The 27,535-nt window shown below is 37.6% G+C and overlaps 1 long non-coding RNA gene across 2 annotated transcripts in view; it reads left to right on the forward strand.

Annotated features, from left to right (window-relative positions):
- Nucleotides 1-6,730: 6,730 nt before the first annotated feature.
- Nucleotides 6,731-27,535, forward strand: part of LOC307174853 — a 349,322-nt gene continuing 328,517 nt past the window's right edge. For both annotated transcript variants that reach the window (XR_013824185.1, XR_013824186.1), the window contains exons 1-3: nucleotides 6,731-6,918; nucleotides 7,444-7,510; nucleotides 14,087-14,162. This is a non-coding gene — a long non-coding RNA (uncharacterized lncRNA). The remainder of the gene's footprint in view (nucleotides 6,919-7,443; nucleotides 7,511-14,086; nucleotides 14,163-27,535) is intronic.

The raw sequence follows: 27,535 nt of genomic DNA on the forward strand, positions 1-27,535 counted from the left end.
GCTGACTTTTTTTTTCCTCAGTGGTTCCAGCTAGTTGGCACAGTTGGTGCTATTAACTTGTTGAGAAACACAGATGCCTTTTCCTGGTATTCAGAAGCAACTGAGTCTCTATGTTCTTTTTATTTGTTCCTTTTTTACCCTGCTAAATCGATGATGCATGGTTGCCTTTTCATTGTTTTGCTGAGGTTTATTTCATTGCCTCACACTTTTTGTTCATTAGACAAACATAGAGCAGATGATAAATAGTCATAGGGAAAATAACGTGTTAGACAAAAATGCAACCATGTGTTTCACAGAAAATGGCATATCATAGGTGCATTGTGTCTAGTGTAGAACAATTTAAAGATCCTTTGTGTGTAGGGAAAAAGCGTCTGTTTTTTAAAAAAAGCCATGGGAAAGACACCATTTTAATCTGTTTTACAGGTGTTTTAACACTGGGCAAAAGAATGATTAAACGTGCATTTGACCATAGTCCCTACACCTTTCTCGTACAATCCCATGAGACCCTATATGTACTTCTCTGATAGCACTTAATTCATTGAAATTAACTCTTTTCCTCTCTGTGTTCTCCCCCAAATGGAGTCTCCTTGAAGTCAGGGATTTCATTTTAGTCAGCCTTGTTTTCCCATCACTCAGCTCAGCACATGGCTCATAAAAGACTCTCAATAAACATTTGTTATATTGGATTGCATAGAAATGTTCAATGGATCTGTTTTTAGTAAGCCAGACAATATATTGCTTAAACATTGAAAAAGCAGTATTTTCTTCCTCGACTGCTCACATTCCAAGTCATCCATTTAATAACATGTTAGATATTTTCCCACCTAATTAAACTGAGTGTGCATAGATAGGATCTTAGGACAAACTGTCATTTTGAAACAAATTTGAACAGCACGGAAACGATTAATTGCTAGGTTACCTTAATTTCTGAAAAAGGTTAAAAAGGAATCTTTTTTGCTCCAGGAAATAGAAGCACTAACTCAAAAATATGAAAGGGTAAATCATGGTCATCCAAGCATTTTGCTTTCCCCATGAGAGAAAAGAAACCTGATCAGAGGGATACCAAGGTAAATGTAAAGGAGGACTATGGTAACCAGGGAGATGAAATGGGAGAGTAGACTTACTGAGGGACCAGGTGGAGTCTTTCTTTCAAAGTGGGATGGGTCAGCACTTAGTTTTCTAAAATCATATTTGAAGATTTGATGATTTTTTTTCAAGATCTATTTTAGTTCCTCCATTTAGGATTCTTTTTAAAAAAGTTTTTTAACCTCTCAGTTTGGATTTTAGCTTTACAGAAGTGTTGCAAAGATAGTACTCAACTTCCCCAATCTCAACATCTTATAGGACCATATTTATGAAAATTGATAAATTAACCTTGGCATAATACTATTCACTAAACCATAGACTTTATTCAGATTTCCCCAGTTCTTCCATTGATTAACTATTTTTGTTCTAGGATCCAACCTAGAATCCTACATTTCATTTAGTAATTCGTGTTTCTTCAAAGCAAATACTGCATGGTAACATAACATATATATGGAATCTAAAAAAAAAAAAAAGTCATGAAGAACCTAGGGGCAAAACGGGAATAAAGATGTAGACCTACTAGAAAATGGACTTGAGGACATGGCGAGGGGGAAGGGTAAGCTGGGACGAAGTGAGAGAGTGGCATGTACATATATACCCTACCAAATGTAAAATAGATAGCTAGTGGGAAGCAGCCGCATAGCACAGGGAGATCAGCTCGGTGCTTTGTGACCATCTAGAGGGGGGGGATAGGGAGAGTGGGAGGGAGGGAGATGCAAGAGGGAAGAGATATGAGGATATATATATATATATATATATATATATGTATAGCTAATTCATTTTGTTATAAAGCAAAAACTAACACACCATTGTAAAGCAATTATACTCCAATAAAGATGTTAAAAAATAATCTCACTTTTGAGTCTTAAGGTTTATGTTCTACAGAGCCCTTATATCAAGTCAATTGTATGTTTTGGAGATTTCCTGATTTTAATTCTCTGAATTTCTTGTGTTTATCATTTATTCACCATATACAATAGGTTTGTAAATCTTTCTCCAATGCACAGTCCCTCTCCGTCCCCCTTTCTTTCTGCCCTGCCTCTTATCTCTGAAGACCCTGTGCCTCTGACCAGGCAAGCAATGTAGATAAAGTAGGTCAGCTGAAATGTACAGGTTTCACTTTACTGGACACAATTCAGACCCTTATAGAAAACACTTAAGCAGAGGTTGCCAAGTCAATCTGAAAGCCTTGTTAATGTTATATTAAAGTTACTTAAAGTTTGGGACTAAGTAAACTTTCTGTCCTTCCCATTATTTACCATCTGAGAATATCGTGATTCCTTTCTGAAAATGATGATTTCTTTTATCTAAGACATCAGTCAAATGAGAGTAAAAGATGTTATTCCAGTTACTTTATCTGAGAATATTGGAGTCCATGAATAAGCTTTATCATGTCCATATGCATAAATGAATAAAATTCTGTGTGTAATGTTTTGTTTATAAGTGTGGGTTTTTTCTAAGGAGGAGGGCCCACAACTCTCATCAGATTTTTAAAAGCATCTCATGGCTCCAAAAAGCTGAAGAGCCATTTCTCTGGACTAGGAGTTGTAGGGGAATCTGTATCATCAGATTTGAATTCCAAATTTTAATGCAAAAAATATTTGGAGCTATGAAATAACTCCAAATGCCTTAAATTCACAAAATAAATATTCTTCCTTCTCCACATAATAATTTAGGAGCTTAAAGTTCATTGTGATCCATCTTTGTATTAATAATTATTGTATTTTTACCCTGATGTTCTTTTATGGTAAATTCTTTCTTTTTCCCTTTATTTCCAGAGTCCTTTTAAGCCTGGTCATTATTCCTCCCGCCTTTGCTTGTCTCTGTTTCACAAGCCATTCTTTCATCTCTCATTCCTACCCCATTACTGTCTCTTGACAAGACTGCTTGCTGGGCATTTGCCCACCACCTCCTCTCTGATTCCTACTCTTCTGCTTGCTCATAGGAAGTGCTCTGGCTAACAGAGTGTGTAACCATAGGGACTGTTAGTGCCAATAGCATACCAAAAACACAGTTCTGGAGAAAACATTAGCCTGACCCTTTCATGGGATCTTCTTAACAGAAAGCAGCCCATGTCCCAGGGTAGAGTTAGAAATTTATAGCATGGAACTAAATTTAAACCTAAGGAAAACAGACTCTCCCTTTTTATTTGAGAAGGCATACTTTCCCTAGTCATTGGAAGGGAAAGGGTGGGAGGTTAAGGGGATAAAGAATGGGATATTGCCTCTCACTCATCCATATTCAGGTAAAATGCTTCTATGCCGGTTCCCATAGAACAGGTAAGTCCCCTACCCACCCCAGCCCCTATCAAAAACCGTGTGGTATATAAGCAACTTCATTTAGTTGTGCATTACTTTTAACAGCAATAAAGCATTAATCTCAAATATGGTTTCCAAACATAAAGTGTAAAATATGACTCAGTACTATGCGATATATTATGATGGTTATCATTAGCATAGCATTCTGTTTATTGAGCAGTACTTCTGTATCAGATACTCTGTTATGTGCTTTATATACATTACCTCTAAATCTAACAATAGTCCTAAGAAAGAAACACTATTGTTATTTCAGCTTTGCCAGTGAGGAAGCCAAGGCTGAATTGGCCAGTGGTTACTGTGCTGGCAAGTAGTAGAGCTGGCCCTGCTTGTAGTTGATTCCCAAGGTTGCAAACCCAAAGCTACAGTGCATTTTAATGGCCAGTTGAAAATGAGCTGTTGTTGTTAGGAATTGGAGACCAATAACGGTGCGAGGGAGAAGGGACAGCAGAAATAGTAGGAGGCATGTTCCAGACACTTACTGAAGGACTATAATAACATGTCTTTGTTCCATTTGCTTAGTTAGATTTTCTTTTCCTTGAGGTCAGTAATTTGATTCCTTTTGAGTGTCTTACACGTAATAGGTGCTTAATAAACAGTCTAAAAATGGGAAGGGAAAAGGGGAAGGAGAAGGGACAGATGGGCTAAAAAGGAAGTGAAGAGAGAATGAGAGATAGCTATGAAGAAGGAAGAAAGAAAATGATGGGGAATGAGTATGTATGTGGGGAAAGAGTAGAGAAAAGAAGGTGGCAAAAGGAGAAAGACAAAAAGTGAGACAGGAAGATGAAGGGAGTGAAGCCCAGTTCATCTAACTTCCTGACCCAGACAACTTACTGTTCACTTAAGAGTCTGAGCTTCAGGGAATTGTCTTTATGACATTCAGTCCTTTGACATATTAGCTAGAGAACCTCTAAGTGCAGCTTTTCAATGATGATTTCATCCTTCAAATAATCCACAATCAACAAGGATCCCTAGGTCCTGTAGGACTGGCACAGCAGTGGAGGAGATAACCAGGAGTTTACAACACATACATAGGTAGCAATAGCCCGAAGGGAAAGGTCTTGCAAGTACTGTAAGTGGGCTGAAGAGGGGAAATGATCTCTGGTTTGGTTAGAGAAAGATAATAAAAGACTTTTTCAGTGCAGAAGTAATTCATTATTTGCCAAGTGGATAAAATTACAAGGTTAGCAGTGAAACTGAGGGGGAAGATACTTTAAGAAGAGGGATCATCGTTAGCAGTAGTGCAGAAGGGGAAAAACTTGTGGAATGACTCATTTTGCTGTGTTTGCTTGCCACTCCCCACCTTCAAGCCCTCCCTCACCCCCACCTTTCTAGCAGTTTGTCAGCCTTTTTAATATCCTTTACCACTTATTTTCCTCTGCCCATCCCCCTAGTTATGGTGTTTGCTACATTCTGTCCTAGAGTGTACAGACACTTTTTATAAACCAGCTTAAGCCTTCTTGACTTCACCTGTCTCTGAAGTCCTTGCCCAATTTTTTCAGCCCTGCCACTCTGTAGTGACCAACTCTGGGTGGGCTTTGCCAGCTGCTACACTACTGACTTCACATGGGTGTGACCTGCAGTGCCTTGCCTCATGCCCACTCTGTGCCTCTTGCCTCCCAATCTGGGGCTTCCTTATGGCCAGTGACTCATCAGATACCACAAAAATCCTAGTGGTCACCTATGCAAGGAGGAACCCAGAAGTGGAGGAGATGTATGTATTGGAGGGTGAGAAAGGTGGAAAGTTAAAGTCACTGGGGCAAACCTTTGACCAATGGGAGGTGGGAGCTATGATTTGAGGTTGATATATTTTTCTTCCCTTTCACTCCTCCCCCATACAGTGCTGCTCTCCAGTCTCCTGAAAAATAGTCCAATTTGATGTTAAGCAACAACCAGCTGGGTAAAGCAAACTCCTATTAGTCTTTCTCTCTTCCTTGACTCATTTCCCTTTTTCAGCTCATGCTTTCATTCGATTGTACTTGCTGAAAACGTAGTAGCACAGAAACTTCTGCCTGAGTTCTACTTCCTGGAGAACTAAGGCTAAGACAAATATTCTGTCTCTCTTTCTCTCTCTTTCTCTCCCCCTCCATATGCATAAATAAATTTTATTCATTTATGCATATGGACATGATAAAGCTTATTCATGGACTCCAATATTCTCAGATAAAGTAACTGGAATAACATCTTTTACCCTCATTTGACTGATGTCTTAGATAAAAGAAATCATCATTTTCAGAAAGGAATCACGATATTCTCAGATGGTAAATAATGGGAAGGACAGAAAGTTTACTTAGTCCCAAACTTTAAGTAACTTTAATATAACATTAAAGTTACATATGCCTATGTACAGACATATTTCCAAGCTACAGCAAACCCTTCTATTTTTAACAGCCAGATACAGCTGTTTAAATGTCTTACTAGTACTTCTGCGTGGATTTCTGACAGGTACTTCAAACTTCTCTAAAGTCAAATTAACCACCTTCCACCATCCAACTGCTTAAACTACATACCTGAGAGTCAGTCTTAGCAAGTCCCTCTCCCTTACCCTTTGATTCTATTTATTACTAAAGCTTGCCATTTCTCCTACCTGGAATCCTTCCTGATTTATCCATTCATCCATTTCTCCCCATTCCTACTGCCCATGTTCAGGAAAACATGTCTTTCCCAGATTTCTACAACATCCTCCTATAGGTCTCTTGGCCACATGTCTTAATTTCCCTTAAATCCCTACTCTATATGTGAGCCAGATTGATCTTTCCAAAATTATAAATTTTATCTTGCTACAGCCCTGCGAGAAATCCCTCAATAGCTTTGAGATAAGGTTCAAACTCCTTAGTGTGACTTCTAAGGCTCCCAATGCCCTGCACTGTCTTCCTCTTTAAATGCTTGATTCTACTCCCTCATCTTTACCCTGTTATGTTGAGTGTCTTTCAGCTTCTTAAAAGAGCAGGGCTCTCTTTCATTCATTGGTTCTTTAGAGATGCAGATCCCTTTCCCTCAATTGTTATTCCTTTGGGCTCTCTGATTTTATTCATTCTTTATATCTCAACGTGAATGACACTTCACATACTGGAGTTTGAGGTTCAGGATCTGAAGCAGTTTTTAATAATTTTGATCTCTAAATTGGGGATTACAATTTAGATGGTTTAGGCCAGAGTTGGAAGAGTTATCAAAACTTATTATGAAGATGAAAGGGAAGATGGTGGCAGAGGGAAAAACTGAGCCACCTGCCTGACAGGCATTTGAGGAAGATGAGAGAATGTCTTGGAGATTAGTATACAACAAAGTGAAGATTCTGTTTTGATATGGAATTGCCATTACAGATTACCACAGAAGAGGTTATTCCTGAGCTGCCAAGTCAGCAACTACTACAGCAATGAGATTGAAACAAGTCTAGCTCTGATCCTTGTGTAATGATCCACTTGCAACAGAACCTCAGCTATGTCCAGAGGGAACTCAGTAGCTACAGTTGGATTCCTGTGTAGTTCCAGTGGCACAATACAACAAAACTCTGGAGGTAGGCAGAGACTATTGCTGTTGTGTATACTTAAGTGCACATTGGAAAAAATTAGGTGCTTCCACCTACAAGACTGATTAGAGGCCAGATTGAGGGGCATGGGTATATTTTTAATGATGATTCAATTCTGTGAACCTAACCCAATTCAGACCTCCAATCTAATTAGCCTATGTAAATAGAGTCTTTTATTTATATTTTTATACCTCAGGTTCAACATTTGTAGGCTATATAAATTCCACTTAGAACACTTAAACACCAAAAAAAAATTAAAAAACAAAAAACCCAGAAACCTTCCATCTCACTAAAGTTAAGGCCAACTGCCTCTAAAAAGATCTGTGCCTGCCTGCACACACCAAATGGTAGTTGTCAGCTGTGCCAACAACACTTGACAAGTAGAATTGAATGTTCAACGCCTGAGTATTTTGGAATCCCTGACAAAGCAAAATCCTGATAATCAGTTTTACTTTTAAAGCATATTTTGGTTGTTTAATTAAAAAGTCATTTTTTCACTTATTCATTTAACAGATATATGTGGAACACAACAGGACACCAACTCTGCTTTGATGGCACTTACAGTCTATTAGCAAGATAGGTATTAAATCATCTGTTCATTAATTACAGTGTCACTCAGTGGTACAAGGAGAAATATCCTTAAATTCTTTTGGCCGTATGGGCTGCAGGCTAGATTAACCCAATTTTGTAACATCGTAAGTTATGCTAAACTGAAACTTAGCTAAAATATTTTAGATAAAACTTTTTAAAGTTTCTATGTGTAAGTTCTGTTGCCTGAAAGAATTGACTCATTTATGATTTAGTTAAAATTTCTTTTCTAAGTTCCATGCGTGAGTTCTGTTGCCTAGAACAATTGACTCAACCTATGAGTGATGTGTGATCATATCCAGAGAGCCATTTCCCTGTTTTTTAGCTCAGGTTCCTGACAATGGATGAGCTACAAAACACAATATGTTAGGGAAGTGATTTAGCAGTTTATTCCTCAACTGAAACCTGAGAGGCAGTTCATCCTCACTTAACAGGTAATGTATTTCTAGATGTTTTTTTTGAGGTCCTGTCATGAGTCAACAACAGAATTAGGACTAGAATGTGTCTGTGCTTGGAGTGCCAACCTTTTATCATAAATTCTCTCAGGCCATCCTTCCTCTTAAAGAATGTTAGCTCTTATTTCCAGAAAGAATAGATCAAAATAATTGACTCCAAAGAACCTTCCTAATGCAGTGTACCATAGAAATGACCCTATAATGAAGCAAATGGAAAACGGAAGCATTCTTATTGCATTTATCATTTATTGAACAGTAGGGCCCTCAATTTAGGATTAGAATTAAATGACTTTAAATAAATAATCCATAGTGTATATTGGCACAGAAGTGATCAAAGATAGCTGAGAAAGGTATGAAATAAGTTAGGAAGAAACTAATAGAAAACTTACTGTAATCTGGAGGAAAAGAAAAGTAACTCAAATGAGACTCAAATGTGACCTGTGGAGTTTAGCTAACAGTGCTGCCAAGGCTCAAAGTTGAGAAACGTGTCTTTAGGGCTGACAACAAATTGAGATGAAATCATCAGTGGAGGAAGGCAAAATTGGAGGAGCTCTGTGAGGGCCTTCAGAGACCACAAAGAGAAAAATAGCCCCTTCAGCGTTGGCAAGGCTTGCCTGGCTGACAGTGGGAAGTGTCCTTGACTCAAAGCCTGAGGCTAAGGTTTGGGGAGAGTTGGAGGCGGGATGAGATACAAAAGAAGAGGAGAGATCAGGAGGCCTGGAATTGAGAGTCCTTCAAGTCTCAGGAGGAAGCAAGTAGGGAGAGAATAATGTTCATAATTCCAAAGTGCCGAGGGGAAACTAGAGGCGGCCAGGGGAACAGAGGAACTTGTTGCGGGAGGGTAACTGATAGGAGGCAAGGTCTCCTGGCAGGATTTTAAGTCTGTGGCTATAAATCCACCTCAAGTTTCTGGCACTTATATCAGTACAAACCATGAAGGGTCTCTCTCAATTTTATGGAACCCTTTGGTGGGACTGATGCCCAATAATTCAGTTTCCCTCTATTTATCTGTATGTAACACATTGTTTCCTGTAGTGAAGGGACCATTGAATTTTCAGACAGCACAGAAAAGTTACACTTTTCAACTGCAAATGTAATACCTTTCTTTTTGTTGTTAACAACTGTCAAAAATCTATTATTGGGGGGCTTCCCTGGTGGCGCAGTGGTTGAGGGTCCGCCTGCCGATGCAGGGGACACGGGTTCATGCCCCGGTCCGGGAGGATCCCACATGCCGCGGAGCGGCTGAGCTTGTGAGCCATGGCCGCTGAGCCTGCACGCCCACAGCCTGTGCTCCGTAACGGGAGAGGCCACAACAGTGAGAGGCCCGCTGCAAAAAAAAAAAAAAAAAAGAAAAATAATCCATTATTGGGAAATCAATTCTCCACCCCATTTCCAACAACAGATTAGAGATACCCAGCAAGTGACTTTCAGCACACCGTGGAGTGTATTTTCTTATTTTTGGACCAGGCATTCTTCCAGAATCTTTGTTGAATCTCCTTGTTTTCCTCTCGCATCCACAGACCATCAAGTTGAGAGTCATACTGCCAACATTGCTATACTGTTTACCTCCTGGAAAGAAATATTTTTTGTCTCTTTAGTGTGAAACCTAATACCCTTTTCATGAGAGTGTTAGAAGAGCTTGATTTGCGTTTTTGTAATGATTAATGATGTTCAGCATCTTTTTGTGTGCTTAATTACTATCCATACTATACACACCTATTATAGAATGTCTAATTTTAAAACATATAGTAACAAAATACTCCAAAATTGGCACTCTCAAGGTCTGGCAGGGGTGAGGAGCTCTGGGGACTTTCCTACATTGCTTGGGGCACAGCCACTCTAGAAAATGGTTTAGTGGTTTCTTGTGAGGTTGAATGTATGCTCACCATTATCATCAGCAGTCTCACTCCTGGGTATTTACCAGAGAGAAATGAACACTTACATTCACAAAAAAACTTTTACAAAAATATTTAGGTAGCATTACTTATGATCACCCCAAACTAGAAACAACCCAAACTTTCTTCAACAGGTAAAAGACTAAACAAACTATAATAAATTCATGCAAGGGAATATTACTCAGCATTAAGCAGAAGCAAACTACTGATACCTGTGACACCATGGATGAACTTCACATGTATTCTGCTAAGTGAAACAAGCTAGTCTCAAAAAAGTACACACTGTACAATTGCTTTATATGATATTCTAGAAAAGGCAAAGCTATAGTGATGGAAACAGATCAGTGGCTGCTGGGCTTACGAGGTTGGGGAAAGGTATGATTATAAGAGGTAGCACGAGGGAACTTGGGGAATGATGGCAATGTCTGTTCTGATCATCATGCTTGTGTGATCCAGACGTGTTAAAACTCATAGAACTGTATACGCCTCAAGAATGGGTGAGTTTTAATGTACATATGTTATAAATAAATAATGTTGAAGAAGTTTGTCTTTACCAAGTAAGTAGAAGTGGTCCCCACACAAATTAGTTCCTTAATTGTGGATATTCACACATTATTTAGACTTAACATTCTAACTTGGAATGCTGATTTAAGGCCTCATAAAGGTGGAACCCAGAGTCAGGTCTTCTGTTGTCATTATATTTATATCTTTCATGAACAGAGAACTAATGGGTGATTTCATTACTACACAGACAACAGCTCCATTTGAAACAAAAATTTTAATATATTCTTTTAAAACAAAATTTACATCACATGTTTGATTTGCTCTGTTTTTGGTACAGACCAGTGGGTCTTGGTGGGCTAGAGCAGAGAGTGGGCAAGTCCACAATCATAGTGAAGTGACACCCCTCTCCACCTAACCCTTGCCCCTGCTCAGGTATCTCTTTGCATCTGCTGAGTCTTCTGGAGGTGGGTGGGGATGCTGACTGGAGGGAAGCATGGGCGCTAGCTGTAGCTTGGTTGGAAGGAATGACAGGGAGTCTGAATCGAATTTATCTTTAGATAAGAAAAATCTGGTCCAGTGAGAGTCAGCAACAGGACCCGAGGGTAGGAGAGGAGCGGTTGGTCAGAGTACAGACCAGTGGCTGATACCTACTCCAATGTGGAGAACGCTGAAAGAATCATCTTTAGGCCCAGGGAACTGCTTTGTCCCTCTACCAGCACCTGAGTGTTACACAGAGGAGAGAATCTTCTCCTTCTGGCATCACAAGGACTGCAAAGCTGTGCATCATTAAGACTGAATGAGGAAGAAATAGAAAATATGAACAGACCAATCACAAGCACTGAAATTGAAACTGTGATTAAAAATCTTCCAACAAAAGCCCAGGACCAGATGGTTTCACAGGCGAATTCTGTCAAACATTTAGAGAAGAGATAACACCTATCCTTCTGAAACTCTTCCAAAATATAGCAGAGGGAGGAACACTCCCAAACTCATTCTACGAGGCCACCATCGCCCTGATACCAAAACCAGACAAGGATGTCAAAAAGAAAGAAAACTACAGGCCAATATCACTGATGAACATAGATGCAAAAATCCTCAACAAAATACTAGCAAACAGAATCCAACAGCACATTAAAAGCATCATACACCATGATCAAGTGGGGTTTATTCCAGGAATGCAAGGATTCTTCAATATACGCAAATCAATCAAAGTGATACACCATATTAACAAATTGGAGAAAAACCATATGATAATCTCCATAGATGCAGAGAAATCTTTCCACAAAATTCAACACCCATTTATGATAAAAACCCTGCAGAAACTAGGCATAGAAGGAACTTTGCTCAACATAATAAAGGCCATATATGACAAACCCACAGCCAACATTGTCCTCAATGGTGAAAAACTGAAAGCATTTCCACCTAAGATCAGGAAAAAGACAAGGTTGCCCACTCTCACCACTCTTATTCAACATAGTTTTGGAAGTTTTAGCCACAGCAATAAGAGAAGAAAAGGAAATAAAAGGAATCCAAATCGGAAAAGAAGAAGTAAAGCTGTCACTGTTTGCAGATGACATGATACTATACATAGAGAATCCTAAAGATGCTACCAGAAAACTACTAGAGCTAATCAATGAATTTGGTAAAGTAGCAGGATACAAAATTAATGCACAGAAATCTCTGGCATTCCTATACACTAATGATGAAAAATCTGAAAGTGAAATCAAGAAAACACTCCCATTTACCATTGCAACAAAAAGAATAAAATATCTAGGAATAAACTTACCTAAGGAGACAAAAGACCTGTATGCAGAAAATTATAAGACACTGATGAAAGAAATTAAAGATGATACAAATAGATGGAGAGGTATACCATGTTCTTGGATTGGAAGAATCAACATTGTGAAAATGACTCTACTACCCAAAGCAATCTACAGATTCAATGCAATCCCTATCAAACTACCACTGGCATTTTTCACAGAACTAGAACACATAATTTCACAATTTGTATGGAAACACAAAAGACCCCGAATAGCCAAAGCAATCTTGAGAACTTAAAACAGAGCTGGAGGAATCAGGCTCCCTGACTTCAGACTATCCTACAGAGCTACAGTAATCAAGACAGTATGGTACTGGCACAAAAACAGAAAGATAGATCAATGGAACAGGATAGAAAGCCCAGAGATAAACCCACACACATATGGCCATCTTATCTTTGATAAAGGAGGCAGGAATGTACAGTGGAGAAAGGACAGCCTCTTCAATAAGTGGTGCTGGGAAAACCGGACAGGTACATGTAAAAGTATGAGATTAGAACACTCCCTAACACCATACACAAAAATAAGCTTAATATGGATTAAAGACCTAAACGTAAGGCCAGACACTATCAAACTCTTAGAGGAAAACATAGGCAGAACACATAAATCACAGCAAGATCCTTTTTGACCCACCTCTTAGAGAAATGGAAATAAAAACAAAAATAAACAAATGGGACCTAATGAAACTTCAAAGCTTTTGCACAGCAAAGAAAACCGTAAACAAGACCAAAAGGCAACCCTCAGAATGGGAGAAAATATTTTCAAATGAAGCAACTGACAAAGGGTTAATCTCCAAAATTTACAAGCAGCTCATGCAGGTCAATAACAAAAAAAAACCCAATCCAAAAATGGCAGACCTAAATAGACATTTCTCCAAAGAAGATATACAGATTGCCAACAAACACATGAAAGAATGCTCAACATCATTAATCATTAGAGAAATGCAAATCAAAACTACAATGAGATATCATCTCACACCGGTCAGAATGGCCATCATCAAAAAATCTAGAAACGATAAATGCTGGAGAGGGTGTGGAGAAAAGGGAACACTCTTGCACTGCTGGTGGGAATGTGAATTGGTACAGCCACTATGGAGAACAGTATGGAGGCTCCTTAAAACACTACAACTAGAACTACCATATGACCCAGCAATCCCACTACTGGGCATATACCCTGAGAAAACCATAATTCAAAAAGAGTCATGTACCAAAATGTTCATTGCAGCTCTATTTACAATAGCCAGGAGGTGGAAACAACCTAAGTGTCCATCATCGGATGAATGGATAAAGAAGATGTGGCACATACATATAATGGAATATTACTCAGCCATAAAAAGAAACAAAATTGAGTTGTTTTTAGTGAGGTTGATGGACCTAGAGTCTGTCATACAGAGTGAAGTAAGTCAGAAAGAGAAAAACAAATACCGTATGCTAACACATATGTAGCGAATCTAAAAGAAGAATGGTTCTGATGAACCTAGGGGCAGGACAGGAATAAAGACACAGACATAGAGAATGGACTTGAGGACACGGGGTGGGGGAAGGGTAAGCTGATGCAAAGTAAGAGAGTAGCATTGACATATATACACTACCAAATGTAAAATAGATTGCTAGTGGGAAGCAGCCGCGTAGCACAGGGTGATCAGCTCGGTGCTTTGCGACCACCTAGAGGGTTGGGATAAGGAGGGTAGGAGGGAGACGCAAGAAGGAGGGTATATGGGGACATACGTATGCATATAGCTGGTTCACTTTGTTATACAGCAGAAACTATCACAACACTGTAAAGCAATTATACTCCAATAAAGATGTTTAGAAAAAAAAATTAAACTTGTGAAAGGGTGTTGTATACAATCTGTGAAAAAACTTACAGGTGGTTAATATTTTTAAATGTGTTACAGAAGGGAAGCATAACAGTTTCAGAAAAATCGCTGTCTTTGGAGAGAGCAGAGAATGAGATGGGAAAAGTCTTCAACTGTAAGTTACATTTGATTTTTAATGGAAAAAAACTTAAGTGAAAATAATCTGAAAATGGCAAAATGTTAATAATTCTTGATTTTTGGTGGTGATATGATTCTGGATGGTGGATATTTTGTGCAGTTTCTGCATGTCTGAATTATTTTATTATTTGGATTTTTTAAAAGTTGAAAAGCAGTGACATGTAGTAGAAGCCAGAAGTGAGCAAGAGTGTTGGACTCTTTTTGTAAGCATTTTAAAAACATCCTTTGAGTTTTGAAAATGTTTTTAGGGAATTTTTTTTTTTAGATAAAATTTACATAATGTAAAATTCACCATTTTAATAATTTTAAAGTGTACAGTTGTGACTTTTAGTGTATTCTTAATGTTGTGAAACCTTCACTACTATCTAATTCCACACTTTCCATTACCTTTTTGAGGAATCTTGCAAGGAACCAGAAGTCTCCATTAGCAGTAGCAGCTTGGGACAAATGATGAAAATATTAATATTAAGTGATTTTATATGAATTCACAGAGAGAGACCTGGGATCATTGAACTTACATGTTTAAATTGCTGTGTAATTAGAGATTTAGTGTCTTAATACTTCCCTCATAGGCAAGAATAGCCCTTACCAACTTTGAGAGTTAGTAATGCCTTTTCCTGGGTGGTAACTTCACCCTCTACCCCTTGTGATTTTATCTTTTTTGTAGCACTGCCCAGAAGAGAGAAATAAGGACATGTCTTCTGCCTAAGCCTTCTATGGATATTCTCTCTTGCCTTCCCATGCTGTGTTGGTAGACTTAGGAATTGCTATAGACTAAATGTTGTCTTCCCCCTCAAGGTTCATGTTTTGAAATCCTGATCCCCAATGTGATGATATTTGGAGCTGGAGCCTTTAGGAGGTGATGAGGTCATCAAGACAGAGCCCTCATGAATGAGATTAATGCCCTTATAAAAGAGGCTCTGGAGAGCTCCCGTGTCCCTTCCACCATGTTAGGACACAGAAGACAGCTGTCTATAAAACAGGAAGTGGGCCCTCACCAGACGCCAAATCTGCTGGCACCTTGACCTTGAACTCCCAGGCTCCAGAAATGTGAGAAATGAGTTTTTATTGTTTATAAGCCACCCAGTCTATGGTATCCTTTTATCGCCCTGGTGGACTAGGGCAGGAACCTGTCTTCTGATACTTGCACTGCACTGTGTATTGATTTCCATGATAATGATTACCCTTAGTTTTGTTATTACTTATGACGCAATCAGCCTATCACTTGAGGAAGCTCTTGAATTCTGTGATCATATCGTTTTACCTTTGAATCCTCAAAACTTAGCATCATTTCTAGAACTTAGTAGATGTTTAAATAAATGTCATTTGAATGAATGGCTTTAATGGATGAAGTGTCTGTGGCTCAGTTCAGGTCTTTGCAAGTCCAACAACAGAAGTTGGTCAGACTTCTCATTTTTTATCAACTGTTGAATATGGGACAGTTGGCCTAAGATTTAGCATACCTCCAGTAAACAAGCCCAAGAGAACAACTAAATGTTAAAATCCTTCCCTCCCTGCAAGGGTCAGCTTGATCAAGGGCCTTGGATTAGTGGTTGATTTCTGCAATAAGATGTCTCTCACAATCTTATGTCAGATGTCCTTTCACATGTTTTGTTGATTTTTAGCAAAACTGAAGAAAGAATAAGAATTCTTTAGAATTTTTATGTATTGTCCCATAATTGCGTTCTTAATACGGAGGAACATACAAATCCAGGCGAAGATTCTTCTGTTCGGCCCTGGAACAACTGAAAGCAGATTACTGTAGTGATTAGAAGTTTGGCTTGCAATCAGATGGATTGTGCTTCAAATCTCTGCTCTGTCGCTTTCTAGCCAGAAGTCCCTAGGCAAATTACTTAACTTCTCTAAGACTCAATTTTCTTATCTGCAAAGTAGGGATAATAAAAGAATGAACTTCATAAGTTTTCTTTGAGTACTAAGTGAGGTAATACACATAAGAAACTAAGCATATAGCCTAGCGCATAGTAAGTGTTCCCTTAATATTAGTGATTTTTATCTGGAACTTGGAGTGATAATTTTTGGTCATGGAAAGGGTCTCTGAAGAACCACCAGGGTGTGTGCAATGCAGGAGAGTGTAATGTGAATCACGTCAAGGAATTCAGGATTCAAAATTCAATTTCACCTGAAAGACATTTGGCAACTCACTTACTTGGCCTCCTTTTTCACGTCTCTCAATATGTATTTTCTTTCTTTTTTCCCCTCTTTATACACTTCCTGAGAAAATAATCTGTTATGTTTGTTTACACCTTAACCAAGAATTCCTTCTCTGCACGGGAATTTGTTTTTTGATATAGTCATTCAGTGAGTAATGATAAGCTATAGATGTATTAAAGGAATGTCACGTATCAAGACCTGATGATGAGAGAAGGGTTTTTAAGTGGGTGGAGACTTCCAATGACTCTGAAATACTTTTATATGTATATTCTTCTTTTCTGCCTCTATATAAAGCTGGATAAGAAAAAAACAAAAAGAAAAACAAGCAAACAAACATTTCATGCTACCCTTTCTTTCTGGGTTGCTTGACAAACAAGATTAGTTTCTAAATCAGTTGAAAATCTTTTTGTTCTTTTGGTAAATTTTCAGTCTGGCAACAAGCAGAACAGGATGAAAGTCTCTTAATCTTTCTTTCCAGGCCAGCTCTGTCATCTTGTTTCTACATATCTTCTTTGTCATTGTGTATTCACATGAAAATATTTGGCCCTCTAGGACTATGGAGACATTCTGGAATGACTGTACTCAGAGTTAGGGATCAGTCTAAGCCCTGTAGCTGCTTGGAAGCCTCTGTTCCCATATCTGTAACAGTAAGAGAATGGACTAGGTGCTGAATTGCAAATAGGATTTATTTTACAGTCCTACTTTGAGTGGTTGGTAGTAGCTAACTGGGGTACTGAGTTGAGACAGTGAAGATGAAACCTGATACAGTGGGAGAATGTTTTGTGATAAATTAGCCATGAGCATGGGACAGAGGAATGAGGGCCCTTATGCCAGAATCTTACCACCTGCTATAATAGACTAGAATGCTGTTTACATGCACAGCATGTATTATTGTCCATTTCTTTCCTAAAGAATTTGAGGTACCATAAGTACTTTTTAAAAGCTAAAAAAAAGAATTCAGAAAAGGTAATGGGAAATGAGAGTAAATATATGAAAAGCAGAAAGGAAGTGTAAGAACCAACTATGAAATTTGAGGTTTAATTTTAATATCCCTAACTTTATTCTCTAGTACTCTTTCTTTCTATTCAATGCCCATAGATCATGGCATAGAAAAAGGAGTCATTTTGGCCTGGTGGTAATATGTGAAACTCTGGATATTTTTCATATTTTCTCATGAAAATGTCTGGTAGAATCCTGAGATTTGTTGAGGATTCAGCATGATGGGAGAAATGCTTTTGCAGGCTTACTGAGTCAGACTTAAGCAATCAGAATGATTGTTCTATTTAAAATTCATCAACAGTAATGAGCTCTTGCGTCATTCTGCAAAGATGAGACTTGGGTCTCGTGAAGGCTTTCAAAACCTCATTGCCAAAACTGAAAGAGAAATTAAGGAAACACTCCCATTTAACACTGCAACAAAAAGAATAAAATACCTAGGAATAAACCTACCTAGGAGACAAAAGACCTGTATGCAGAAAACTATAAGACATTGATGAAAAATTAAAAATGATACATACAGATGGAGAGATATACCATGTTCTTGGATTGGAAGAATCAACATTGTGAAAATGACTATACTACCCAAAGCGATCTACAGATTCAATGCAATCCCTATCAAATACCAATGGCATTTTTCACAGAACTAGAACAAAACAATTCACAATTTGTATGGAAACACAAAAGACCCTGAATAGCCAAAGCAGTCTTGAGAAAGAGAAACAGAACTGGAGGAATCTGGCTCCCTGACTTCAGACTATACTACAAAGCTGTAGTCATCAAGACTGTATGGTACTCATAATTCAAAAAGACACATGCACCCCAATGTTCATTGCAGCACTATTTACAACAGCCAGGTCATGGAAGCAGCCTAAATGCCCATCCACAGATGAATGGATAAAGAAGATGTGGTACATATATACAATGGAATATTACTCAGCCATAAAAAGGAACAAAACTGGGTCATTTGTAGAGACATGGATGGATCTAGAGACTGTCATACAGAATGAAAGAAGTCAGAAAGAGAAAAACAAATATCATATATTAATGCATATATGTGGAACCTAGAAAAATGGTACAGATGAACTGGTTTGCAGGCAGAAATAGAGACACAGATGTAGTGAACAAACATATGGACACCAAGGGGGGAAAGCAGTAGGGGGTGGGGGTGTGATGAATTGGGAGATTGGGATTGACATGTATACACTGATGTGTATAAAATGGATGACTAGTAATAACCTGCTGTATAAAAAAGTAAATAAAATAAAATTCAAAAAAAAAAGACAGTATGGTACTGGCACAAAAACAGAAATATAGATCACTGGAACAGGATAGAAAGCCTGGAGATAAACCCACACACATATGGTCACCTTATCTTTGATAAAGGAGGCAAGAATATACAATGGAGAAAAGACAGCCTCTTCAATAAGTGGTGCTGGGAAAACTGGACAGCTACATGGAAAAGAATGAAATTAGAACACTCCCTAACACCATACACAAAAATAAACTCAAAATGGATTAAAGACCTAAATGTAAGGCCAGACACTATAAAACTCTTAAAGGAAAACATAGGCAGAACACTCTATGACATAAGTCATAGCAAGATCCTTTTTGACCCACCTCCTAGAGCAATGGAAATAAAAACAAAAATAAACAAATGGGACCTAATGAAACTTAAAAGCTTTTGCACAGCAAAAGAGACCATAAACAAGACCAAAAGACAAACCTTCATAATGAGAGAAAAAATTTGCAACTGCCAGAGGATTAATCTCCAAAATATACAAGCAGCTCATGCAGCTCAATATCAAAAAAACAAACAAACAACCCAATCCAAAAATGGGCAGAAGACCTAAACAGACATTTCTCCAGAGAAGATATACAGATTGCCAACAAACACATGAAAGGATGCTCAACATCACAAATCATTAGAGAAATGCAAATCAGAACTACAATGAGGTATCACCTCACACCGGTCAGAATGGCCATCATCAAAAAATCTACAGGGCTTCCCTGGTGGCGCAGTGGTTGAGAGTCCACCTGCCAATGCAGGGGACACGGATTCGTGCCCCGGACCGGGAAGATCCCACATGCCGTGGAGCGGCTAGGCCCGTGAGCCATGGCCGCTGAGCCTGCGTGTCCGGAGCCTGTGCTCCGCAACGGGAGAGGCCACAACAGTGAGAGGCCTGCGTACCACCAAAAAAAAAAAAAAAAAAATCTACAAACAATAAATGGAGGAGAGGGTGTGGAGAAAAGGGAACCCTCTTGCACTATTGATGGGAATGTAAATTGGTATAGCCACTATGGAGAACAGTATGGAGGTTCCTTAAAAAAGTAAAAGTAGAGCTACCATACGACCCAGCATTACCACTACTGGGTATATACCCTGAGAAAACAGTAAGTAATTCAAAAAGAGTCATGTACCACAATATTCATTGCGGCACTATTTACAGTAACCAGGACATGGAAGCAACCTAAGTATCCATCAACAGATGAATGGACACAGAAGATGTGGCACATAAATACAATGGAATGTTACTCAGCCATAAAAAGAAACAAAACGAAATTTGAGTTATTTTTAGTGAGGTGGATAGACCTAGAGTCTGTCATACAGAGTGAATTAAGTCAGAAAGAGAAAAACGAATACTGTGTGCTAACACATATATACAGAATCTAAAAAAAAAATTGGTTCTGAAGAACCTAGGGGCAGGACAAGAATAAAGATGCAGACGTAGAGAATGGACTTGAGGACGCCGGGAGGGGAAAGAGTAAGGTGGGACAAAGTGAGAGAGTGGCATGGACATATATACACTACCAAATGTAAAATAGATAGCTAGTGGGAAGCACGTATAGCTGATTCACTTTGTTATACGGCAGAAAGTAACACAACATTGTAAAGCAATTATACTCCAATAAAGATGTTAAAAAAAACAAAAGAAAACAAAAACCTCATTGCCATCTACAGTGCCCTTAGATGCAGTTACCCAGTGCATAGTAAATGGATCCGCACAGCCACGTTGGGGCAGGGGAAATAGTCACATGTTTTAAAACTACACAGAGCTTTATGACTGGGATGATATTTTCCCTCTTCTATTTTGCATTGAGAATATATAAAAATAATGATATTGGCATGCTTGTAAATGATATATTTTTAGAAGCTACTCTTGAACTTTTCTGCAAGGTGGATTTTCAAAGTTTTTCCTATTTCACTTATATATCTAAACAAACATTTGCTCATTTACATTAATTAGGGTTATTTCTTTCTCCAAAATGCTGTAGAATTTTTTTCCTAAGTGATTTCTGTGCTCCTACCCTCTCTTCTATTTAGTATAGTCAGGTTGCTCTTTTTTAAAAGAAAGAAAGCAGAGAAGACTTCTGGTTCTGGCTAAGAAGTAGTAATAAGAATTGAATTTATGCCCTTGCCTGAAATAACAAAAAAAAATCAGAGTAAGTTAAGAAATGATTTTCAAGTTATTGGATATCAGGCAATGAAAGATAGTGATCTCAGAGAGATGGAAAACAAATGAGGGAACCCTAGGATTGCCAACATTTGTTGCTTTGAGAGAGTTTCTGGACCATTGCACACTGAGGAGAAACACAGGCAGAGGCTGCAAAACTCTGGAGTTGAGATGGAACTGAGAATCTAGAGAAACCAAGGCACTTACATTTGGAAGGCAGAATACTGGAGAGGAGAGGTCTGCAAAGAGAGAGTTCTCTCTAGATTGGCAGAGGGTCTTCCTCAATTATTCAGCCAAATAATTACCAGGGCATACATGTGCAGAAACTGTTTTGAGTCTAAGAAAAGAAATACTCAAAAAGATTAGAGACAACAGCACTCAGATCCCAAAACGGGGTCAGGACCAGCAGGATAAACTAGGGAATAGGACTAGATCCATCCCCTACCGGAGAGGAACAACTAATAATTCATGAACCATTGGATAGAATACTGAGAATAGTCTTGCTTCAGTAGTGGAAAATAATTAGACCTAGGCAAAACACTGCTCAGGTCTTGCCTGATAAATCTTGTAAGCAGTGGCAGAAAGGATCAAACGATTTCCATATTACTTAACTGTGTCCCAGAAAAAAAACCCAAAGTAGTTATAGGAATACAAAAATATCCAGCATCCAACAAGGTGAAGCACAGTATCTTGCATCCAATCAAAAATTGCCAGGCATGAAAAGAAACAGGAAAACCTATAATAAGGAGAAAAACTAATCAGCCAAAACTGATCCGGAACTGACAGAGATGTTAAAATTAACTGACAAGGACATTGGAAAATCATTATACTATATTTCATATGTTCAAAAAGCCAGAGGAAAAATTAAACATTCTAAATAGAGAGATGAAGATATAAAAAAAGACTCATATCAAACTTCTAGAGACAAAAAAACAGAAAAATCCTAGAAGTAAAACCTAGATGAAAAAAACATTAATGGGGTTATTACAGATTAAACAGTGTGGAAGTTTAATGAACTTGAAGACATAGCAATAGATATCCAAAATGAAACAGAGAGGAAAAAAAGACTAAAAAATTACAAAGACAGTAAAAATCAGTAAACTGTGGTACAACTTCAGGTGACTTAATATATGCATAATTGGAGTTCACAGGAAGGTAGGAACCAGAAAAAGATAAAGGAATGGTGAACAAAAAATTTTCAAATTTATGAAAACTATAGACCTTCACAAAGTTCAAAAACCCCAAGAATAAGAAATAGAATACTACCCCAAGGTTCATCATAACCAAATTGCCCAAGAACTGGTGATAATGAGAAAATTTTATAAGCAGCCAGAGAAAAGTGTTACATTATATACAGAGGAATGCAGATAAGGATGATAGAAGCTTTCTTGTCAAAACAATGCCAGTGGAAACACAGCAAAGCACGATTTTTAAATTTCTGAAAGAGCAAAAGAACTCTGTCCATCTTGAATTCCATACCCAGTGAAAATATCTTTCCAAAAATAAATGTTACATAAAGGCTTTTTCCAATATCCAAAAACTGAAATAATTCATCTTGTACTACAAGAAATGTTTTAAGAAGCACTTCAGGTCAAAGAAAAATGATACCAACTGGAAATTTGGATCTACACAGAGGCAATAAATGTTTGTATTTTATTATTTAAATATCTTTACAAGATAATTGTGTAAGTAAAAATAATAACAGTGGGATGTGGGATTTGTAAGATACGTAGAAGTAAAACGTATGACTGTAATAGCACACAGACTAATAGGAAATGGAAGTAAACTGTTATGAGGTCCTTATAAAATCATTTGAAATGATATATTATCACTTGAAGATAAATGTGGTAAGTTAAACATGTATACTATAAATCCTAAAGAATCCCTTAAAATAACAGAACAAATAATAAGAATTGTTAGCAAAAAAGCTAACAAAGGAGATAAAATGGAATCATAGAAAATACCCAGCTTATCCAAAAGAAGGCAGAAAAAGAGGAAAAGGGGAACAAAAAGCATAAAGGACAAAGAGAAATTAAATAGGAGGTTGATTTAAATCTTGCCATATTAATGATGTACATGATGTATAAATAATCTAAATACCTCAAAAGGCAGAGATTATCATATTGAATAAAAATTTGAGACCCAAGTATGTGATGCATACCAAACGCCTACCTGAAATATAAAGACACAAATAAGTTAAAAGTAAAAAAAAGTATGGAAAAAGATATGCCATACTCACACTATCGTTTCTTAATGATAAATGGATCACACATTGCTGGTGGAAATGTTAAATGCAACAGTCCCTTTGGAAAACAGCTTGGAAGTTCTTTATAAAGTTAAACATATACCTGCCATATGACCCAGCCATTTCACTCCTTGGTGTTTATTTATCCGAGAGAAATGAAAGTATATGTCCATATAAAGACTTGTATACAGATGTCCATAACAGCTGTATTTGTAACAGCCCCAAACTGTCATCAACCCAAATGTACATCAATAGGTCAATAGAAAAACAAAATATATTATATCCATACAATGAAATACTATTTACCAGTAAAAGGAATGAATTCTTGATGCATATAACAGTATGGATGAATCTCAAAATAAGTGCTCAGCTTAAGACACCAGACAAAAAAAGAATACAAACTACTATGTAATTCTATTTACATAAATTTCTAGTAAATGCAAACTAATGTATAGTGACAGAAAGCAGATCACTGGCTGCCAGATGGGTGAGCAGGACGGGGTGTTGTGGGGAAGGGTGGGAGAGATGACAAAGGGGCAAAAGGGGTCTTTTGAGAGTGCTTACATGTTCAGTATCTTTAGTGTAGTGATGGATTCATAGGTCATATTTAACATGTGGACATATGTCATATGTCAAAACTTATAAGATTGTACATTTTAAATATGTGCAGGTTATGGTACATCGATAAAACTCTCTGTACATCAATAAATACCTCAAAAAAGCTGTTCAGAAACAACTGGAATATAATAGTATGCACAGAAGGTTTCACCTCAGGGTGATCAGGATGCAAATATTTTACCACTTTCTCCTATCCACTTTACACATTAAACATTAGCATTTTATTTTATCAGCAGAACAACCAACTTGATAACTGTCTCAGAAACAGACAGATGCTGACTAGGAGCCTTGATTGGACTCCTATTAACTGAACATATTATCTAAAATAATCACTATCAACTTGGCTTTAAGTATCTTCTGGTACAATTATAATTTTTCATCAGTGTAAACAAACTTCTGATAACCTCACTCAGAATCTCCTCATCCACCAAAGAAAATATTCAGACTCTCCTTGTGGCACAATTGTAAATGCAGACACAGACTCACAGAGCTTGAAAGAGCCTCAGTACTATCTGCTTTACTTTCACAGAGAAAGCGATGGAGGGTCAGAGGAAATGAGTGACCATTTTGAAGTCATACAACTAATTGAGATTAGAACTGGTGTGCCCTGATTCCCTGAGTAGGAGTTCAGTATTTCAAAACTCAGAGGACTTTAATATAGAAGCCATGCAATAAATATTTGTTAAATTCAGAATGAATATCCCAGATTGAACTGGTAACCTTACACTCTCCTATTTTAAAATACACTGAATTATTAGAAAAGGAAACCCAAACTGGTACCAAAATCTAAACCTCCAGTCTTTCTACATTAACAAGTTTCCCTTTTTGGAAAGGGACACATTAGGAAAAAGAATACACTGCCCTTATCTCTTTTCATCCTGTCGTTTCTGCTCTGTTATATTTAGGGCATGGCCCTTTTATTTGGGTTTATGGAAAAAATGGCCCAGTACAAACTCTCTCATTGTTTTCACCCCCTTTCTTATGTTTTCTTAATTTTGCCTTGCACTTGATTTCTGTCTGTATTTAGGTTTTTATTAAATTTCTGGTAATAACCTTTCCAGGTGTTCTGGAAACATTCATTCAGTCTTCTCAAATTCTAAGCTATTCAAGGAATAACCTATGCATAAGCACAGAAGAAAGAGGAAGAAAGAATAAAATAGCACACAGCCACTGATCCATCAGAATGGATGGAGAAAATCTATGCTTGTATGTTAAAACAAGTATCAGTAGTTAAGAGGCCACAGTAAACAGATGCAGCACAGTCATGGTTCTTACCCTGAATGCACACACAGAAAATTCCTCAGCTCTTATTCTTCCCACTCCATTGTTGTTTTGTATGACTACCCCATAAACTTAGTCTAAGGAGAAAATGCTAATTCTTTGTGACCCCATTTGAGTCTAAAGTGTGATCTTCTGATATTTTCTGTATGTAGTTCCCCAAAATTGTGACTGCATACATGGAGAATGAGAAATAGAAGTGATAAAACAAGGCTAATCTTGAAGGAAGTTTAATTGAAGGGTAATACCATGTATTCTGCAAAATAATTGGAGCACAGTTTACAATTACCATATAACGGTTCTCAAACTCTGGGGTACATAAAAGTCACCGGGTATTCCCTGGCCTTTCTCCCAGAAATTCTGATTTAGTAGGTTGGGAATGGAGCCCTACAATTTCCACTTTTTAACAAATTTTACAAGTGATTTTGTTGCAAGTGGACTTATGTTGGTAAAAATTGTTCAACCTCTTTCTTTTTTGGTTTCTAGCCAAACTTTGTTTAAAATTCAAGCTCCACAGCTTACTAGCTAGAAGTCCTTAGAAAAGTCACATGACCTTTGTGGATCTTGACTTTAAGAATAATTCAGGGGTTTTGCGGGGATTAATGAAATAATATATGTAAAGTGCCTGGTACATTGTAGACATTTAACTAATGTTCATCTCTTTCCCCAGACACATATCATGTTCCTTCTTAATCTGAGCCTAAACTAGAATGTGTTTCTCCTTTAATTCTTAACCTGAGTGTAAACAACTCCACTGTTTCAGATCGTTAAAAAATCACATACCTCAACTCAAATGACCAGTTTCTAGTCCCAGAAGCATTTTTGCTGTGTTTGAGTGACTAGGCATGACAGAACATTAATGCATGCATATAATTAGCCATGCTACAAAAGCCAGCTGATATAAGATTTTGAAACTTATTCAAGTGAAAAAAATGTCATTAGTAACCCAAACTTATCACCAAGCCTTGGGTCCCATTTTGCAAACTGAGAAAAATTGCTTTAAGGTTGAATAAGAAGGTATAGAGCATGTCTGCTCACAGACAGGTGTTCAAGATAAATCCTTGTCCATTTTTTTTCAAAATGCGTTCTAGTTCCTCAACCTCTTGTATCCATATTCATCCAAAGACCTTAGATCCAGCAAGGTGCTTTGACACATCCAAGAGTTAAACACAAGCCCATTGCACACCCAGGCGGCCTGGAAGAACATTTTTCATAATGAGAATTATGTTTGGACCAATAGCTAATAATGGCAAGGAAAAGCTCAGCAGCCCAGAGGAACACACAGAACTCAGCCCTCTGAGGTTGATGAAATCCTCTCTCCTTATACATCAGGGCTGGATCAATGCCAACAGAGGTTATTAACAAAATTTGACCAGGGCTCTTCCAGACAGAACCCCAGTCCTAAGGCTCTTCCTCCATCCTACCAATCCCACCAAAGTCTTGCTAGGCCATATGCTTAAAAAGCCAATCCCCTCCTTCAGCACTGCTCCACAAACATTGAGGAAAACATGCCAAGCTTGTACTTATGCTAAAAGGGCTAGAAATACAAACTTGTATTTTAAATGTTTAATTTTTAAATCAAAATCATAGAGGTACAGAGTTTTAAAAGTCAAATAGTGTTAGCAGCTTACACTAAAACAAAACAAACAAACAGCTGCTCCTCCAGCCCTAGCAACATGAACCCCATTTTCCAAAGGCAACTGCTTTCAAGTATCTTATCTGTTTCTTATGGTATTTATGTCCATGTTTTTAAGAATTAACTTTATGTTAATGTAATTATATAAATATAATTCACTGCTGTGCCAAGTCATGATATTATTTTCTTTCTCTGAACATAATTTTTGCTTTTCCTAGAGTTATTTATTGCCTCTTTTAAAAGAATTCACTTGGTTTTCTTTGTGTTTATACTTAAAGTCTTTTTACATCCTCTAGCAGCCAGCATTTCAATAGAATTGCTCACAAATGCAAGCTGTCACAAATAAACCTACTTTATTTCCATTTTTTTCTAGACTTTCCTTCTAGAGTCAATTTGGGCCTCCTGTTTCAATTTGAACTGGTTTCCTGAAAGGGAAGCTTCACAGCTCTTATCCTTTGTCATTCCCCTGGATTGAATCCTGTAACCAGGGTACATGTCTTCGTTTTTGTTTTACCTTTTTCTTTTGGTGGAGGAGACTAACTCATTTTTTTAATTAAAATTTTTTTATTTTTTATACAATTTTGAGATTTACTTTGCATTTACAGTTATTTCAAAATATTGCCATGTTTCCCGTTTTATACAATACATCCTTGAGTCTATCTTATAGTTTATTCCTCCAATAGTTTATTCCCCCACTAGTTTATTCCTCCCACTCTCCCACCCCTGTATTGCCCTACCTCACCTTCCCCACTGGTAACCACTAGTTTGTTCTCTATATCTGTGAGTTTGCTGCTTTTTTGTTATATTCACTAGCTTGTTGTATTTTTTAGATTCCACATATAAGTGATATCATATAGTATTTTTCTTTCTCTTATTTCACTTAGCATAATGCCCTCCAAGTTCATCCATTGTTGCTGCAAATGGCAGAATTTCGTTCTTTTTAATGGCTG

This window comes from Stenella coeruleoalba (genome assembly GCF_951394435.1).
Source record: "Stenella coeruleoalba genome assembly, chromosome: 16".
Lineage (NCBI taxonomy): Eukaryota > Metazoa > Chordata > Mammalia > Artiodactyla > Delphinidae > Stenella > Stenella coeruleoalba.